The sequence below is a fragment of the Phalaenopsis equestris genome, unplaced genomic scaffold (genome assembly GCF_001263595.1).
Source record: "Phalaenopsis equestris unplaced genomic scaffold, ASM126359v1 Scaffold000402, whole genome shotgun sequence".
NCBI lineage: Eukaryota > Viridiplantae > Streptophyta > Magnoliopsida > Asparagales > Orchidaceae > Phalaenopsis > Phalaenopsis equestris.
Window position 1 is genome coordinate 1,097,513 of NW_018164844.1, and position 19,997 is coordinate 1,117,509.

The 19,997-nt window shown below is 32.6% G+C and overlaps 1 protein-coding gene across 8 annotated transcripts in view; it reads right to left on the reverse strand.

Annotated features, from left to right (window-relative positions):
* LOC110026848 overlaps positions 1-19,997 on the reverse strand; it is a 54,466-nt gene that overhangs the window by 18,583 nt on the left and 15,886 nt on the right. For all 8 annotated transcript variants that reach the window (XR_002294263.1, XR_002294256.1, XR_002294262.1 and 5 more), the window contains one exon: positions 1,896-1,944. The gene's annotated coding sequence lies outside the window, so the exon portion shown is untranslated. The remainder of the gene's footprint in view (positions 1-1,895; positions 1,945-19,997) is intronic.

Below are 19,997 nucleotides of genomic sequence, written 5' to 3' on the forward strand. Positions count from 1 at the left end.
GTCAATCCTCCTTCAGTTTGAACACAAGTAACAACTCTAGTATACATATCTTTAATGACTTGAATATAAGTCATATCAACACCTTTCTTCTCAAGAACTCTCCAAAGAAAAAAGTGGGAAAGCAACACTTTTTTTTCTGTGTAAAAAATTTCAACCCTGACTGAGAAAGTCAAGTTTGCTTTTATTAGAAAATTTCCGTGGAGGCACTTACCTACGAAAGTTATCAGAAAAAGTTTTGATGATCTCAAATTAGCAGGAAAATAGAAAGGAAAGTGGGGCTCATTCATGGATGAGAGACATGTATTGATTCAATTAACCATGACTAAAGACTACGCTCAGATTTTCCCCAAAAAATATCTTAACATTGTTGGCAAATCAATGAAGCTACTCAAGTGGTCTCCTGTTTTTGACCTCAATCATGAACCCCCTACTGTACCGACATGATTTAGTCTACCTGGTTTCAAGCTGCACTTTTTTCATCATTAGGTTATTTACTCTATTAGGGTCATACTTGGGAACTCTATGAAGCTCTACCCACTTTCAAGCTAACCAGAATTTTTGTGACCAGGTTTCTTGTGAAAAGAGATATTACTTTACCTGATGTTACTGAAGTTTGGTTGAGCACAACTCATAATGGATATTGGCAGCAAATTATCATAGAACATAGACCTCCTTATTGTTCTCATTGTAAGATGTTTGGGGATATCATTGATAAACGTCATAAGCTTCATCTTAATTTGAAATCTAAAGATCAAGTGAATAAGGATGGATCTAACCCCACTGCTTTGAACATATCTGTTCCACTTGGAGAGAAAACTACCACAAAACGGGATTTGATGTCTGATTTAATTGCCCCTGTGGACCCTCCCCCTGAAAATATTGCTTCTGCAATTGATGAGAAGCTAGATGGCCCTCCGGAGCAAAACCCTATTGAAAACAGTATTGAATGACCCCTACCTACACGGACTGACAATCAGGAGAACCAGCTCCTCATCTTCAAGAAGTATCTGGAGTAGAGGCAACAACTCATACCTCACACACACTTGAACCTCTTGTGGGTAGAATTGTCGACAATCTTTCTACAGCAGCACTAACACCTCATCCGAATGAGCAACAATCCTCGGATGAGGAATAGCAGGTCTACACTTCCATGAGGAAGAAAAAGAATGGAGGTCTACTTGAAGTAGGGAATCTAATGAACGATACTTTAGTCACTTCAGGCAATGATACACACCTAACTAATTTGTTAGTTGGTTCCCTTTTGAGAACTAGAGACGGAAGTAAATTGGGTCGTCCCGATTGATCTTATATGTACACCATCTATTTTTTTTGTTTTTACTTTTCTTTTTTGTGAGTGTAGTACTGTGTGGGTTGTGTGCCTATTTTTAGCCTCACTCATTCAACCTATCTTACTCTTTTCTTTTAAATATATTTGCCCTCGGGCTTTTTTTAAAAAAAAAAAAATATATATATTTTTAGAAAATAATATAAACAATAGATCTTGCACTTCATAGGCAAGTTATCACAATCATTAGTCTTCCCAAGACAGCTCTTCAAGCAGACCCAATTTTTGGTATTCTTGAGCTTGAATCGGCACAATGATGCGTAAAAGCAGATGTTGAACTCATATATTAGAATACAAAAAGAATAAAATAATTTGGATCAGCACAATTTAACATAAATTTGATTAAAGCTAGTTTTATAAAATTTGAACTTGCTTTGAGATGCATGCAATGCAATCTTTTATAGATTACTAATGTAATTCACTCATCTCAAAACAAACTCAAGAGTTATAAAACTCATCCAAATCCGATTGGGGTTAGAATATCCTGACCCAATTTTTTCCCATAAAAAAAAAAAAGCATGAAAAACTCAGAAGAGTAAAAAGACCACACCTGCTTTAAAAAACAAACGCTATAGTCTTGAAGATGATATTCTTTGAACCTGAAAAAAAGGAGGAAGATTGACATAAATACCATAATTCCTGTGTATTTGCATATCTAACACCTAAACTTCAACTTTTACATGCATGCCCCCTTGTCTATGCATGAAAAAGGGTGTATTTCACTTTTTAAAAGTTAGAACAAAGGTAAATTTTTAAGTGATATGAAAGATATGGGTGGTCTAAATGTAAAAGGTAAAAATTTAGGGGTTAAATATGTAAACATATAGGAATTGAGTTAAATGTATGTAAATGCAACTAACAAAAATGACATCAATGCGACAAATAAAGACTTGACTACATAACGCTTCCATAGAGTTACATTAACTTCAGAGGAAATGACTGCTCAAATTGTCAAAATAAAGATGTTGAAGCCCATCGCGAAGATCAAAAACACAATATATTGGGACATATGTATATGCTTCAATAAAGTTTTGATGGCTGAAGATTATTTAAGATAACTAAATGCTCAAACAATCAAGCCCGCATCAAATAATTCGTAAAGCCCAACCAGATCTGAAAAAATTGAAGTGAAACTATTAAAGAATATCATATTAAATGAGGAAAAAACATCATCAAAGCAAAAGATTGATGGAAAAAAAAGGCATAACAATTCAATGAAATTATGTTATCGACCTTGGCTAACTTTTTATTATTAGAAAATGTATGGAAGATACTAAACTAGCTGAATTTAAAATTTTGCACAAGAAAACTTACGCCAGCACAGTGAAAACCAAAAATGCCACCAACATCAAGAATAGCATTGCCAAGTACTGAAATTTTGCAGTCAAGGCCACCTTAAAACTCATATGATAGAGAAACTAATATTGAAAGTTGTCACACAGAAGAAGAAATTGAAAGGATAACACCCACAGCAAAACAATAATGTTTTTCAAAGCTCCAAGGAATCTAACCAAGGACCTGAAGAGTTGAGGAACCACATAGACCAGAAAAAAGAAGATTAGAAGCTAAACTGTGAATGTGAAAATTAAATACTACAATGATAACCAGATAGAAATCTTACATCAGGAGTATTAGAGCACCAAGACCAATCACCAGTAGTGTCAGTGTTTAGTGACACTGATCATGGTGAGTACTCATTCATATTCCAAAACAAATAACTCCAAATCCCATTATTTGCAGCACAGATTTTAGGTTTTTACATGTTAAAACTTAAGAGAAAACAATGGAAGTTTATAAACAAAAATATCTTCTTTCTTTTCCTATTTCTCAGCCATTTAAATTCAAAGATACAACACAATATCCCTTCTACTTTTCCAGTTTATTTCCCAACTTCATATTTTCCTTAAATCTAACCTGGCGGGCATCGATAAGTAGATTATGCGTCCAAACGAAAATGATTGAGCCATTCATGTACCCATAATATCAATGAAGCATGAAGAACCATAACGAAAAGTGAAGAAAACTTTCATATATTATGAGTCCGGGAACTGTGAGGTGAATGATGTGCAAGAAAATCAAATCAATAAGCAATTTTGAAGAAGGGGAATGCAGACTACGGAAGCAGTTACCATTGTGAGAGAATTGATCCATTGGATCACGAAGGTGCTCGTTCCTGCGCTCATCTAGCTCAAAACTCAGAAGCTTCGATACATTTTCACCTTGCTAAGCAGAGAAAGGTGAAAATGATGAAGGAGAAAGTGGGTGGAAAGGCTTGTGGCTTACGAATGATGGATGACGGATTCAAGTTGGTAGCCGTCGCAAAGATGTAGATGCCAACCGACAAGCTTCGGGGTTGAGCGATAAACGAAGGGCAAACAGGTAAACTTCAAGGTGCGAAACGCAGGCCGCAGGGTTGATCCCGCGGCCGCATTTATTAACGAAACGGTCCGACGTTTTAGGATAAACAGTAAAACGCGATAAACAAACGCCATTCTTTCATTTTCAAAACTCAAACGCAGCAATTAAGCTGCCCCAAACACACCCTTCGGCTTAAATCAAAGAACAAGATCACTAGAAATAGATGAGAATGTCAATGGACAGATAGTTGATTCTTGTCGTGCTTCTTTGGAATTCATGAATATCATAACCAATAGAACCCACAACCCCTACTCAAACACATAATCATTGATGAAAAAATCACTCAAATTTCGATTGTAACAATAGCAATAGGTAGAAAATAGGAATAACCAGGATACTAATAGCCCAGGACTAATTTGCCCACCAGAATTCACTTACAACTCTCAGTTCAAAGAAAAAAAATTATCCTTGGAAGAAGAAATGTTACAAATGGGAAATCAATTACAAAGTTAAGTTGCGTCTATAAAAAATATGGAGAATCAACTAGGGCAAATAACTAACGCCTTGAGTATTAAACCCCAATGAACATTGCCTAGTAACATGGATGTGAATCCTAAAGACAAGGGAGCAAGTGAAAGAAAAAGAAGTTAGGGGAGGTGACTAGGAATCAGTACAGTGAAGAAGAACTTGAACCTGAGATTTAAATAACTAATGATGCTTAGAAAAATTTGACTCATCTCCTAGGAGATAACAAGAAAGACCACTACTAGCTTTCTCCAGAGACTTCAAAAAAATAAATTGAACTAACAATTCTCGAGGTTTGTAAAAGTGTTCAAAAAGCTCACAATAAATATCTCATTTGTCAAATCTTTAAAAAAGATGTCTAGTTCTGTGAAATCCATGAATGATATATTGAATAAGAAAAGAAAATTAGGTGATTTTTTAGCCTAGAGCTTTAAGTGAGTGAAGCGCTATCAATCAAAAGAAACTTAACCAGAAACTTAAAGACCTCACTGGCTTCACCATACCTTGTGTCATAGGAGAGAAATTCTTCAGGAAAATTCTATATGACTTACGGAAAAGTATTAACCTCATGTCTCTATCTATCTCTACGAGATTAGGATTAGGAGAAGTGCAGCCTACCACAGTGAACCTACAGTTAGTTGGTCGCTCTCTTATCTATCCTAGGGGGTCAAAGAGAATGTTTTAGTTCAGGTTGATAAATTTATCTTCACCGTTGATTTTATTATTTTACATATGGAGGAAGATAAGATGATCTCAATTATCCTAGGTAGATCTTTTCTCGGCACAGGAAGGACTATAATAGACATTTAGAAAGAAGAGTTGACTATGAGGGTAAATGATCATAAAGTGAATTTTAATGTTTTAAAATCAATTAAGTACCCCCGGCTCAAGTGATGATTCATGTTATAGGTTACATTTGTTGGATGGATTGATTAGGAGCCAATTCCAAAATACCATTGAAAGAGGCCCAATAGAGCAAGACTTGATCGAGGATGATAGTAATGATCCTAAGTAAGAATCTACTCAACTGCTAGAAGCAATCCCTAGAGTGATTAGGGATATGTTTTGAGATTTTAGACACCTCGACTAGTGTTAAACCATTAGAAACTTCTATAGTTGAGGCCCCTAACTTAGAACTTGAGGTTCTCTCAAAATATTTAATGTATTCTTAAGAGTCTTCTACTTTGTCTGTCATTATTTCTTCTAAATTAACTGAATTGCAAGAAAAAGCTAATGAGAGTTTTGAGGACTCTTAAGAAAGCTTTTGAATGGAGTAGAACACATATAAATAATATAAGTCTTTCCTTATGTATCCATAGAATATTGATAGAGGAAGGCCATAACCCAAAGTTGATCCCCATAAATTGTTAAATTTAATTATGAAAGAGGTAGTGAAAAATGGGAATTTGAAGTGGTTAAATGCAGAAATTATGTATCATATTATCGATAGTACATGTATTAACCCAACACATTGTGTGAATATAGTGGAGAATGAAAGGAACGAACTTATACTTACTAGGAGTGTCCAAGGTTCGAGGATCTTTATAGACTATAGGAAGTTGTACAAAGCGACTAGGAATAACCATTTTTCCTTCTCATTCCTCGACCAAATGCTAGATAAATTGGCAAGATACACTTTTTTCGCTTCATAGGTGGTTACTCGAAATACCATCAACTATGTTGCACAGACACGGACATGAGGACACGAACACGACACGACACGAACACAGAGCATGTTTATTTTTGAAAATATAGGACACAGACACAAGTCGGATACAACACTATAATAAATTTTTTAAATATATATAAAAATTAAATGAACAAATATTAAGAGTAATACAAAAGTGAAAATAAGAAATTTAATATAACTAAAAACTAAGAGCTCGTTAAACATCACTTTTGTTTTATGTTTTAATTAAGATAATCTTTATTCATTTTATTTTTATCTTTAAAAATGATCAAAATGTATAAAATTAAGCATATATTATTTTGTATTATATTAAAATTTAAGTCCTCTTAAACAATTATTCATTAAGAAAATAAAATGATCATTGACTTCCAAACTTATGTATTTACATATCTAACATCGAAATTTTGATTTTTCTTTTATGCCACCCACATCTTTCATATCACAACCAATATAACAATATTTTCAATTTTAAAAAGTGAAATACACATTTTCTTATATATGTAAGGTGCCATATATGTAAAAATTGAAGTTCATGTGTTGGATACTTAAATACATAAAAATTAATTGATATGTATCTAAACATTTCATAAATTTTACATAAAAATATGTATTTTTTAATTATAGTCACAAAAATATTTTTCATAAATTCTTAATTCATCAATTTAGAACATGTGTGTCTTGAGTGTGTTATATGTTTAATATTATTTAAATCAGACACTTTTATATGATGTTCGACACATGTCGGAGCCGTGCCCGTGTCCAATATATGTCCAACACTGCACAGCTTTTTAATTAGAAGTGTGTGCATCATAGGCCATCAAATTCCTATAACATCAAAGAATCAAGATAAAATAACTTTCACTAGTCACTACGAAACATTTGTTGTTAGGAGGATGTCATTTGGCCTGCGTAATACCCTGGTCACTTTCCAATGTTGTATGATATCTATCTTTTCAACGATAGAAAAAGTGATAGAGGTGTTTATGGACAATTTCTCTGTATTTGGCATATCATTTGATTCATAGATCGAACTTTTGTCAAAAATTTTGCAAAGACGTGAAGAGACTGACTTAGTGCTTAATTAGAAGAAACGGCAATTTAGGATGACTAAAGAGATTATTCTAAGGCATAGGTTGTATGAGAAAGGGATGGAGGTAGACCAGGCAAAAAATCAAGTAATATAAAAACTGCCCCCATCCACTTTTCTTAGAGGGATTATGAGTTTTTTATGACATGCGGGTTTCTACCGTAAATATATTAAATACATCTCTAAGATATCAAAATCTTTGCGACACTTATTAGAGAAGGATTTGTATTTTGTTTTTGATGAGAAAAGTCTAGCAGCCTTTAAAATTTTAAAAGAGTAATTAGTCCCTGCAACAGTGATTCTTGCATCGAACTAGGAACTCCCATTTGAACTTATGTGATGCTAGTAACTATACTATAGGATCAATGCTAGGACAGCATAGAAATAAACTTTTTTAAGTTATATACTATGTGGTATGCCTGAAATGTTATGAAGCACCGTCAATCATGAAATTATGTGTAGTAATATACGAATTTGAATTTGTGTATCGGTCTCACAGAACTTGTTACTTTCTAAATCAAGAAAACTTTTAGCCTATCAGTACTAAGTCGAGCCTAAAATGACTGAAATTCAATAATTTTAAAGTTACAAATCTTAATTTTTGTAACGGATAGCATAAGTAAAATAGCGAGAAAGCTGTGAGGTTTTCTATCGATTGTAAAATTCTCCATTAAATTGGATTTTTAGGAATTTAAGTTTAATTATAAAATTTATGAGTGACAATCAAAATTTTTTATCCCCTCCCAAGCTTCCAGGAAAGTTTGAAAATAAAACAGGCTTAGTTTTCTAAATCAAATGTTTATCCTAGGATCACATATTTCCCTACGACCACACTAGCCTAAAAACAATATTCATGTTCTCCCAAATCAAGGTAAGTTAACTAAATTTATTCCACTAGCCTACTTCTGCACAACTAGATCACAAAATAATTTAACATAACAATTGGCATGATTGAAAAACTAAGTATAGAAGGTTAACCTACCACCATTATGTGGCTTCAATGGAATCACATTATACACATTAAACACATAATTTACTCGCTACTCATGCATTGCAACAACGAAATAAACACTTTATTCATCAAAGCAAATCAAAATACAAAAAGTTGGGAATGAAAAACCCAATGGAAAACACCAAAGAGATGTTACACTGGACTTATTTTCTCCTCCACAAATTTCACCGAATTACACAAGCAATATATACACAAAATCCTCACACTCTCCTAACAAAGATCTTTGCACACTTACAAGTTTTAGAACACTCTGACTAACACTAGATACCCCCAAATGTTTTGGTTGATGCACATTAATCCTTCCCTTCACAAAACAACGAATTTGATGTTGAACCGTAATCCTGCGCATATGGATGCTTGTGCCTCTAATTTCGAGAGTCTAGGGGCCCAGAACTAGCACCGGGTTCTCTGTTCCAACCACCTAAGTGCCTAACCTCTAGTTATGGTCTCCTAGGAGCCTAGGATTGGTGCCTAGACGCCTAGAATTGTCGGATGGGGGTTATTTCAGCCTGTTTGAGTCTTTTCACTCCCCAAATTGCCTAATCAATTGTACAATGCATACATAACCATAAATATCATAAAAAAACATAAAAATGACACAAATAATATAAAAATAAAATTGAAATATCATACACATTTGATACACATCAAATATAAAAAACTTAAACATCACATGCCCCTAAGTAATTTCAAAATCTATTATTAGAATTTAATAAATTTTAGGAGGTATTTAGATCAACAATTTCAATATTTTTTTAATAATTTAGCAAACATTTAGTAAAGTGCTCAGGTCCCTCTTTTAGGTGAAATTCTCAAAGCAACTTCCTAATATCATGATATACTCACAATAATACTACATCTATACAATTCATCTCAAACTTATGTGAGATCACAATTTCATGAAATTAATTCTTCATACATGAAATTTGGTTAGTTACGCGCTTAAGTAATATTAATTCTGCTATTTTTATTTTTAAAATTTCAAGATCAAGTTATTGAAGCTTTTAATCTTTTGAATTTATTAGAAAGATTTATCAATACCAAATTTTAATTTGAGCTTATCCTCAAGATTTTTCTCTTATGTTCAAAAACTTTTTTCTCATTTTAAACATGAAGTTCTTTTTTCTTGCTTTTGATTTTCTTTTTAATTTCATTTTCAAGGAAGATTATCATATCTAGTTAAACTAGTTCTAATGATTTTGAATTATGACCCTATCCTAAGTCAAATTTTCACACAACTACTAACTTTTTCCTAAAAATTTGTACTTCAACCCATACTAGCTAAGAATTAAATTCTTTAAACAAGTAGTGACAAAATTTTATAGCGTTAAGATATTAATTTTATAAATATTCATTACTAGACTTAAGAGCTTACAAAAAGTAGTATTAATTAGTTATTAATAGAATTATAAATCAGGTTATTGTGAGTTAACCATATTCACACCCTTCAAAATTTTGTCACTGAAATTTAAGTTTTTTATCTACTATTAAAATTCACATCTACTCTTATATTCTTATGCCCCACAATTTATATAAACTCTAAATTATATCTGTACTTTAACTTAAAAGCAATACTTACACAATAACACCCCCACCCCCAGATGCAATATACAACCAATACTAAAAATAAATTTAGATAATAAAACATTACAGGGTGGCTTAAAATACATACTACACTAGGATATTTAAGGTACCAAATTAATAAACAGGTATATCATAACATATCACTCAAATGATACATGGGAAATAGTAGGTAGAACATCAAATTCTAAATTATAAGCAAGTCAAACAACAACTTTGTGCTTCTAAATTGTGTGAGAGATTGGTGATTCTAGGGATTCTAGCGAACAAAGCATACACAAGCACGCCAAAAATTAAGAAAAAAAACTTTGGGTAATAAGCGCTTAGTATAACGTACTCAGCTTGACTCAACCACACATACATTATAAAGCAAGCAATCATGCAATCACACTACAAGATAACACTTGAGTTATCTCCTAAGTAGTGTTTCGTTTTATGTCCTCAGCCTGACAAGATCGGATTAATCTCAATATTTTCCTCCATGATCAAGTATTCATTTTAGTAATCCTCAATTTATCATCCAATGCTTGAAATGTTCTAAAGACTCTCCTAACATATTATGTTGTGATCTTGTGTTTTCCTCTTTTTGAAATATTCACTCTTTCTTTTCCAAATTCTCATTTAGAATCTCTTGCAACCATTCTATTTCCGCTCTCAAACATTAGTCAGGGGTATAAGGGTGAAATAGAATTATGAATTTGAAAAATCACTTTCTCATTTTGTGTTGCAATGGTTAACTCCCCTTTTTGTAAATCAATATTCGTCTTACTAGTTACAAGAAAATATTTGCCAAAAATAATAAGGATTTAGAATTTTCTTTCATATCCAACATAATGAAATCAACAGAGAGATGGATTGCTTTGCTTTCACTGGGACATTCTCTATAACTCCCTTGAAAAGTTAAAGAACGATCAGCTAATTGAATGGTCGCAATGGTAGGTTGAATCTTTCCTTAAATGAATTAGATTTATGCTAACCCCTGAATCACATAACGCATTTCCCATAAACTGGTCTCCTATAGTACATAGAATGATAAAATTACCCAGATATTTCAATTTTTGCGAGTTTTCTTTGAATTAAAGCACTACAGTTTTCAGTTAATGCTACAGTTTTGAAATTTAAAAATTTACATTTCTTGTTCGATAACTCCATAAATCTCCTATAACTAACTTGTTTAGATGTTTTAAAAAATGAAATGTTGAAATGAGTTTCTTAAATATTTCTAAAAATTTAGAAACTTGTTAATCCAATTTTTGTTTAATCAACCTGTGAGGAAAATATGGTAGTGATCTCTCCAATTCTATCTTGAGGTGATGAAGGTATTTTTCTTAAGTCCGCGGAAAGTTTTTATACATATTTATCAGGCTCAGACTCGGGCTCCTCTATTCTAGTTGTTTCCACTCTAGGCTCTTCAAGCAACTTCTCACTCTTAAGTCTTATGGCATTGCAGTGCTCCACATTATGGTCCTTTGGATTCACCTTTGCATTGCTAAGTAACAACCCGTGGGGTCTCTGGCTCAATGAATCAGCTATTTGCTCAAGTTATGTTTCAATGTTCTTAATAAGTGCAGCATGATTTTATATTTGGTTTTGCATGTTCAGTACTAGTTTCAAAGATAGTTTCTTTTCTCTAAATTTGTAATTAGAAGTGAATCCAAGAAGTTAGATAGGTCTCGTGTTTCCACTACCATGGTTATTCCAATTGCCTACGAAGTTGGATTGGTTACTACTCTGTTGTTGGTTTCCTACCCTTTGGTTATTGGTATTCCAATTAAAATTTGGATGTGATTCTTCCAACCTTCGTTATAAGTTTCAAAATATAAGTAATTAAATATGTTTCCTACTGCATTTAAGGAATCTAGAGACATAGCAATAAAATCAACTAGTTGTTCATAAAAATTTTCATCTATTACTATTGATCTGAATACAAAATTCAAACATGAATTGTCTAACTTTCTAGATATTGTAGCCACTAGTAAAGTTAGGATTGCTAACATATTTGTGTCATACACACTAGCTACCTTTCTAGAATAGGCTCCATCTAAAAGTCACTGAAAATTATTAGTATTCATTTTCTCGATCAGTGAATATGCTTTCTCAAAAAGCTTTAGCATGAGTGACCCTCTGCTGTAACATCTACTGCTAGCCTCAAAGATCCCACCAGCCCATTATAAAAGATCTAAATTATAAATCAGTCAAGTAGGGTATGGTGTGGGCATTTCCTAAATAGCATCTTAAATATTTCTCAAACTTCATAGATCGGTTTTCCATCTAAGTAGATAAAGAATGTGATGTCATTCCTAAGTTTCGTATACTCAGATGAGAAAAATATTTGGCCATGAATTTTTGGGACAGGTCATACCAATTACTGATTGATCATAGCACTAAAGAGTTTAGCCAAATCTTGGCTTTACTTCTAAGTAAAAAAGGGAAGAGCCTTAGTCTAACAACATCATTGGAGACACCATTATACCTAAAAAAGGCACATAATTCAAGGAAACTAGCTAGGTGGTGGTTAGGGTCTTTTATGGGTAATACTCCAAATTTATTGTATTGTGTCATTTGGATGATAGCATATTTAAATTCAAAAGAGGTAGTTTTTACAATAGAGTTATTGATACTCAAATGAATTTCTTCTACTGAATGATTTGCATGCTCCCTAAGTAGTCTAGGCATGATATTAGGTCTGAGCATGATATTCTCTTCTTGAGGTAAGTTTGTCATTGCTCCTATTTTTTTTAGTTTTTCAAGTTTATTTTATTTTTTTAACTATTTTTCAAGTACAGTGTCATAAGGAACTAGTTCAACAGAAGGCGTCCTACGCATACAAACCTCGAACTAATTAGGAATCATAAACTAACACATTAGGCAAATCACAATAAACCAAATACTCATAACAAAAAAGTTAGACAACTACATGTGCAGAAATCACAAATAAAAGTCAACAGTCACAAAAATGTAGTAACTCAAGAATACTTGCAGAACATAAAAAATAAGAGGTAAAATATTTTTAAAATTTTTGTATATAACACGGCAAATAATAAAGAATTACGAGACAACAAGATTTAAAGTCTAAACCCCAATAGTTCTTGTATTTTTGTGAAACATCGGGAATCACGTCAATATGTGTATAGATCAAGTAACATACAAATTTAAGTCTGTGTATCAATCTCAAGGAGAAATTATTAATTTCCAAATTTGAAAAAGTGCTTAATCTACCAGTTTTAAGTCTAACCTGAAATGATTGAAATTCGGTGATTTTAAAGTTACTAATCCTAATTTTTCATCAGAGTAAATTCTTAGATTTTCTATCAATTATAAAATTCTCCTTTGAATTGGATTTTTAAGAATTTATGTTTAACTATGTGATAAAATTAATGGGTAATAATTAGAAACAAAACTCTTCATTATCCCCTCCCGGGTGTCTAAGAAGGTTTAGAAATCCAACAGATTTAGTTGCCTAAATCAAGTGATTATCTCAGATCTATTATTTCCTTACACGATCGCACTATCCTAAAAGTAGTATCCTATTCTCATAAGTGAAACTAAGTTAACATTTTTTGCTCTCGCACAACTAGATCACAAAATATTTTAACGTAATAATTGGATAGCTTAAAAGTCAATTAAGTACAGAAGATTAACCTATCACCCCTACGCAATTTCAAATGAATCAAATTAAATGCATTAAAAACAAAATTCTTAAATTATCAATCCAAAAGATAAATAAGAAGTTATTCTCTATTCATACTTTAAAACAATAAAATAAACATTTTATTCATCAAAGTAAATCAAAATACAAAGTATTAGAAATGAAAAATCTGATGAAAAGCACTGAGGAGATGCAACACTGGACTTCTTTCCTCCACAAATTTCACTAGATTACAAGAGAAATTTATAGACAACATCCTCACATACTCTCCTGACAAGGATCTCTCCACACTTAGACAAGTTTTAGAACACTCTAATTGACATTTAATACCCCCAAATTGTTCGGCTAATGCACATTTATCCTTACCTTCGCGAAATGATGCAATTTGAGACATCGAACTGTAATCTTGCGCATATGGACAGCTGGGCACACAAAACTGGAGCTTGTACCTCTGGGTTCGAGCTCCTGGGCACCCAAAACTAGTGCCTAGGCATCTGGTTCTTTGGTTTAAGATGCCTAGGCACCTAGGCATCGAGGACCTGGGTGTCTAAATGCCAGGTCCTAAGCGCCTAGGTGTCAAAGATTGGGGCCTAAGTGCCTGGTCCTTGAGCACCCAGATCTGGTGCTTGTGTGTCCGTTCAACCCATTTTGAGTCATTTTGCTCCCCAAATTGTCTAATCACATGTACATTGCATATAAAATCAAAAATATATGAAAAAGCATAAAAACAAATAATTATAAAATAAAATAAAAATATCATGCACATTTGATACACATCACTATGTGAGTAAGACTCTGAATGATGCACAAATGAATTGCACCACTATTGAGAAAGAGTTGTGTATAACTATTCTGCTATCAAATATGTTGTAGCTAAGAACGATGTTAAACCTCGTTTGATTAGATGGACACTTATTTTGCAAGTGTCTATTTTAAAAATAGTGGTTGGGAAGGGCAAAGAATGAGGTTAAACCTCGTTTGATTAGATCATTTATCTAAGTTAGAGCATGAAAACTCTATGAATTTATTTGAAGATATTAACGAGACCTTTTCTGATGAATAATTACTTTTTATTTCTAAACATAACAATCTTTGTTATGTTGACTAGTGAACTCCATTGTTATTGGAATTATCCCTTATGATATATCATATCACTAAAGGAAAAAATTTATGTTTAATGTCAGGTTCAAATTTTTTATGAATCGTATCTTTTTAGGTGTAAGAATCAAGTTATCAGAAGATAGTACCTTTAGAGGAGGTATGTGAGATTATTAGATCTTGTCATGATTCAGAAGTCAAAGGGAATTTCAATTGTTTCTAAGATTTTGCATCTAGATATTATTAGTCTACCCTATTTAAGGATATAAATGAATATATTAAGAAGTGTGACAAGTGTCAAACGGGGGGCAATATTTTTAAAAGAGACGAGATACCCACGAATTATATTTTGGAAGTTGAGATATTTGATGTCTTGGGAATAGATTTTATGAGATTATTTGTATCATCATTATAAAACTTATTCATTTTGATAGTAGTAGACAATATCTCAAAATTGATTGAAGCAGTGGCATTACCCAAGTGTGATTACCAAAGTAATCGGCAATTTAAAAAAAATATATTTCTAAAATATTTGGAACACCCATAGTGATTATTGGTGATAGAAGCTATTTTTTGTAACAAGAGGATGGAGACATTAATAGCTATGTATGAGATCAAACATAAAATTCCAACTGTTTATCATCCCATACTAGTAGATTAACAGAAGTATATAATAGAAAAATCAAAAGAATTTTAGAGAAAAATGTTAATCCTAGTATAAATGACTGGTCTATGAGACTCGATGATGCATTATGAACCTATACAAAAGTCTTTCAGACACCCACAAGAATATTCCCTTATAGGTTGATTTTTTATAAAACTTGTAATATACCTGTTGAGTTAGAACATAAAGCTTATTGGACAGTTAAAAATTCAAATACAATCAGCAAGAATTATCATAGAAACGAATGCTAAAGCTTAATGAATTGAAAAAAAGTAAAGAGAAAGCCTATGAGAATGCTAAAATTTATAAGAAGATGAAGAAGTGACATAATTAGAAGCTCATTAATAAAGATTTTAAAAATAGACAAGATGTTTTGTTATAAAATTCCTGATTAAGATTATTTCCAGGTAGTCTAGGTGGTCGAGACCATTCACTGTACTAAAAGTATATCTTTTTGGTATTGTCGATATAGAAGAAAGAAAAACTACCAGGATTTTTTAAAGTTAATGGCCAGATATTGAAATTATAACAAGGAGAGATATGATTGGCCTTAGAGAAACCCTGCTTTAGATTATTCGTACTACTAGATCCGGCACTATGTGGCCAAGGATATAAAACCAAGTGTTTCCTGTGAGGCAACTAAAGTGTTATCTTATGATTTGATCGTGATTTGCTTTTGTTTTTGCTTTTGATATGAAGTGTATTATGTGAGTGCTTGTTTGGAGGCTTTACCAGAGTTGATTTGATTGTATGTGCTTTGGTGTGGTGAAAATCTCGGGAGTGCAAATTTTGGAATGAGCACACTTGCGCCACTCTAGAGCGCCCCAGTGTCATCTACCTGAGGCATTGGGCCCCCCGTACCATGGCCTCGGCTCATGCGCTATGAAAATTTGATCGTCATAGCACTACATATGGACAAAAGGCGGTACCCCTATTCTAGAAATAATTTGGGGCCAAGGTGTTAGCCCATCAACGCCCAAGCGCCAGCTCTTATATTTAGTGTGATTCCTTCCCAATTCATCATATTTTTCACGGTTTCTCATTGCCCTAGCTATCGAACCAAATCTCTAGGAAGAGAAGAAAAGGAAGGAGGAGGAGGAGGTTGCTTGGGAAGATGCTAGGGTTTCCAAAGATAGGGGTGAGATTTCTGGTTCATTCTCTTGATCATCTTCTAGTCTCTTGATTTTCCTATCCATTTCTTCTTCTTCATTTTCTTTGAGATTAATGGCTCCCAAAAACAAGGGGTTAAGACGAAATACCACTTTCAATAGTAATAAATTTGCAAGTTTGGAGACTTCTAATGGCTATAATAATTTCTTGTTATCAAAAAAGTTGATTCCTGAGAGAATTTTCTCTAAAACAGGGGGTAAGGTTGTTGATTGTCGAGATAAATGGAAAAATCTTGGTTATTCCATTCCACCCGCTAGTGTCCCTATCGTATGTGAGTTCTTTCCTAACGCAAAGGAACAAACGGATTATAGGATCTTTGTGAAGGGAAAGCATGTCGCTTTTGGCTCTAGTTCAATCAATTATCTTTTTGGCCTCTCGAATTGTTTGCGAGTTTTCTAACTTTATAGCCAATGAATCTAGTTTTCAAGAGATTATTGATTTTTTTACTAATTCGAGTGTTTAGTGGAATAATAGGGGTGAAAAGATTATTAATTCATCTTTCCCTGGCTTGACACTATTTTGTTTTAGCTAAAATCATGCCTTCGACCTACACTAGCAAAAATCACTAAGGATGGTGTCATCCTTAAATTTTTTTATCCAAAAAGAAAAATCTATTGACATAGAGTCTATTATCTATCACTCTATTCAAAATATTGTTCGAGCACAGACCATTACAGGATTAGGGCATCTTTGTGTTATCTTTTGCCCTGTGTGTTAAAGTTGGAGTTAAGGAAAAAAGTTGGGAGGAGCAGTTTCATTCTACCAAGCCTATGACTAAGTCCATTATTTATCTTATGGAAAACCGTCAACATATGAGAAAAGTGAGAACTCTTCAAAGCCCACTTCTTCTCGACTCCGACCCTTTATATCAATTTTTGCTTTCTTGGAGTGCCTTGATACTCTTGCCCAGAATTCAGTTGTTATGTAGTTGGAGTTGTATGATCTAGCTGAGCGCTTGTACCACTCCATAGAGTAGCATAGGCACCATTATAAGTATCAAGCTCAGTATCATTCTGCTCAGTAGGATATGTAACAATACAATTAATGGAATGCGGGGCCTGATCCTATAGAATTTCCGACTCCATATTTTAAGTCTTACGATGATACTACCCAGCCGATGGAGGATGACGATGAGGAAGATGAGGATGAGAATTGATTCTACTGATCTTCTGTATTGTGATCCTGCTTGTGTTGAGTTGTGGATTTTTATTTAATGTATGTGGTGATGTGGACTCTTATGTGTTTTTATGTTATATTAATAAACTATGATGAGACTTCATTCATTTTATTTATGTGATATGGTAGATTTTACTCGTGTTTATTTTACTTGTTTTAACAATTTTGTGATGAAAAACTTATGTGATTCATTTTAGTATTTATAATATATCATTTGATATAATTATTAAGTGACTCTAGATGTGTAAAATTTCCAGTTCTTGTAATCCCTCATTTGGTTTGAATGAGATTAATAATAAGTTTGTTGGGGGCGGAAGTGTTGTTTAGTCATGCATGTTTAGTGGCCCTAAGGTGATTTACATACCTAAACTTTAAACTCTACTCCATAATAGCAACTCATGCTAAGATTCCTTGTAATTTGATTATGTTATATAATTATAATAACTTAATGGTAATACGAATATTTATCAAGAGATTGAATTAAAATAAATTTAATAATAATTTAACACTTAACTTCATTTGCTTCTACCTTTAGCACAAAAATTCCTTGAAAAGTCAAAAAAGAGTGACCACAAATACAATTAATTAATTAAATATAATTAGATATATAATTTTCAACTCCAATACTGTGACTGAAACTTAATTTTCAAAAGAATTATACTATTTTTTAATACAAATTAAGAATTATTAATTAAGGATAGATTGGACAGTCAAAATCAATAAAATGCATGTTGAACAAGATATAGTAATTCGCAGTGGAAAAAAAAAAGAAAATAAAAATAAATATTATAAAACACTCAAATCTCAAAAGATGAAAAAATTATCGAGTCTTTAAGAGGAAGCTTAAGGTTAAGCATAAAAATCAAAAGTTGGTGTCTAATTTTTTTTTGGATTTATAAAAGAAAACCTTTCTTAATGAAATTCTTAAATATTACATCAAGAGAAAATTAATGAATTTTGGGTAATTTGATTGATAAATTAATCGCCTAAATTTATCCTTGATTAATGAATATATTTTAATCAAACTGAATTAAGTTTTTTAAGATTCATCATGCTAAGGAAAGAGATAATTGAAGAAATACTAAATTATAATAAATTAATGTAAATCCAATTCTTTAATGACATTTGCATAATTTTATAAGAGATTATATGATATTATTGAAGAATAAAGATAACTAAAATGAGAGTTAGTAAATAATTCATTTGAGTCTAATTTTATATATGAGATTACTTAAATGCAATTAACTTATAAGTTCAGGAAAATTTGATGAGTAGTGTAAATGTGATCTTCAGCGATGTGTTTTAGGCTATTTTTATGTTAATTTTATGTTTTTGGGAAGGTGATTTGTTGTCTTTTGCAGTATGTAAATCACAAGATTGATGGGAGATCACAAGATGAAATTTAGGGCAAAGCATAGAAGCAGCATCTAAGTGCCACAACCCAACGCACAAGTGCCACAGTCCAGCACCAAGGCGCTACAGTCCAGCACCCAGAAGCCTGAAGCCCTGGTTCTAAGGAGCATGGAGAACAGAGAGATTGGAAAAGGGGCTCTCCAGGGGCCACAGTGCAACGTCTAGGGATCCGGTCATGTGGATTTATGGTTTTAGGGTTCAATTGCATTGTTTCACAAAGGAAGGGAAAAATTTGCATGCACCAAAAGCAAATGGGATACTCTTGAGCGAAAATTAGTTTCTCTAAACTTGTAAGAGTGTGGGAGAAAATTGTAAGTGTGAGTGAAAGATTTCTTTAGTGATTTTTTCGTGTTATTCAATCAAATTAAGTGGGGAAGGAAGTCTGATATAGCCTTTCAAATGTACTTCTTTTGGTCTTTTTATTCCTAAATCCTGCATTTGATTTTCTTTGATGAATGAATTTTTTTTTTTTTTTGTTTCAAAAGCATGAGTAGCGTTTCAAAAGCATGAGTAGCAGTAGCACTTAGATTTTATTTTTTTCTTTGAATTGGTAATCTAGGGATCTGGCGTTGAACTATGTCATGGTGATTTAACAAGTTTGAATTGTGGTAAAGTTTTAACCTTATGATCTTCATTTGTTCACAATATGACCAATTGATTTGTTAAAAAGTTTTGCGATCTAGTACTACAAAAGTAAGCTAGTCCAACAATTAGGTTAAAATACATTGAATTATGAGAATAGGAATATTACTTCTAGATTAGTGCAATTGTGAAAGGAAATATGGAATCCTAAAAAGATTTTAATTGATTTAGGGAACTAAACGATGATTTCCAAACATTCATTGACCACAAGAAGGGACTAACAAGAAATGTTTTATTGATTGTTACCTTAACCTGATCACTTAGTTATACCGAGATTTCTAAGATCCAATTAAGAGGAAAACTTTTCACTAGATAAAATTTTGACTACTCTTACTTAGTCTTTTCTTTTTTCAAAATTTAGAATTTAGTAAATTTAGAATTCACTTAAACCTTAACATTTCACCGTTTAGTCCCCTAAAAAGATTTTAATTGATTTAGGGAACTAAACGGTGATTTCCAAACATTCATTGACCACAGGAAGGGGCTAAGGAGAAATGTTTTATTGATTGTTACATTAACCTGATCACTTAGTTATACCTAGATTTCTAAGATCAAATTCAGAGGAAAACTTTTCGCTTGCTAAAATT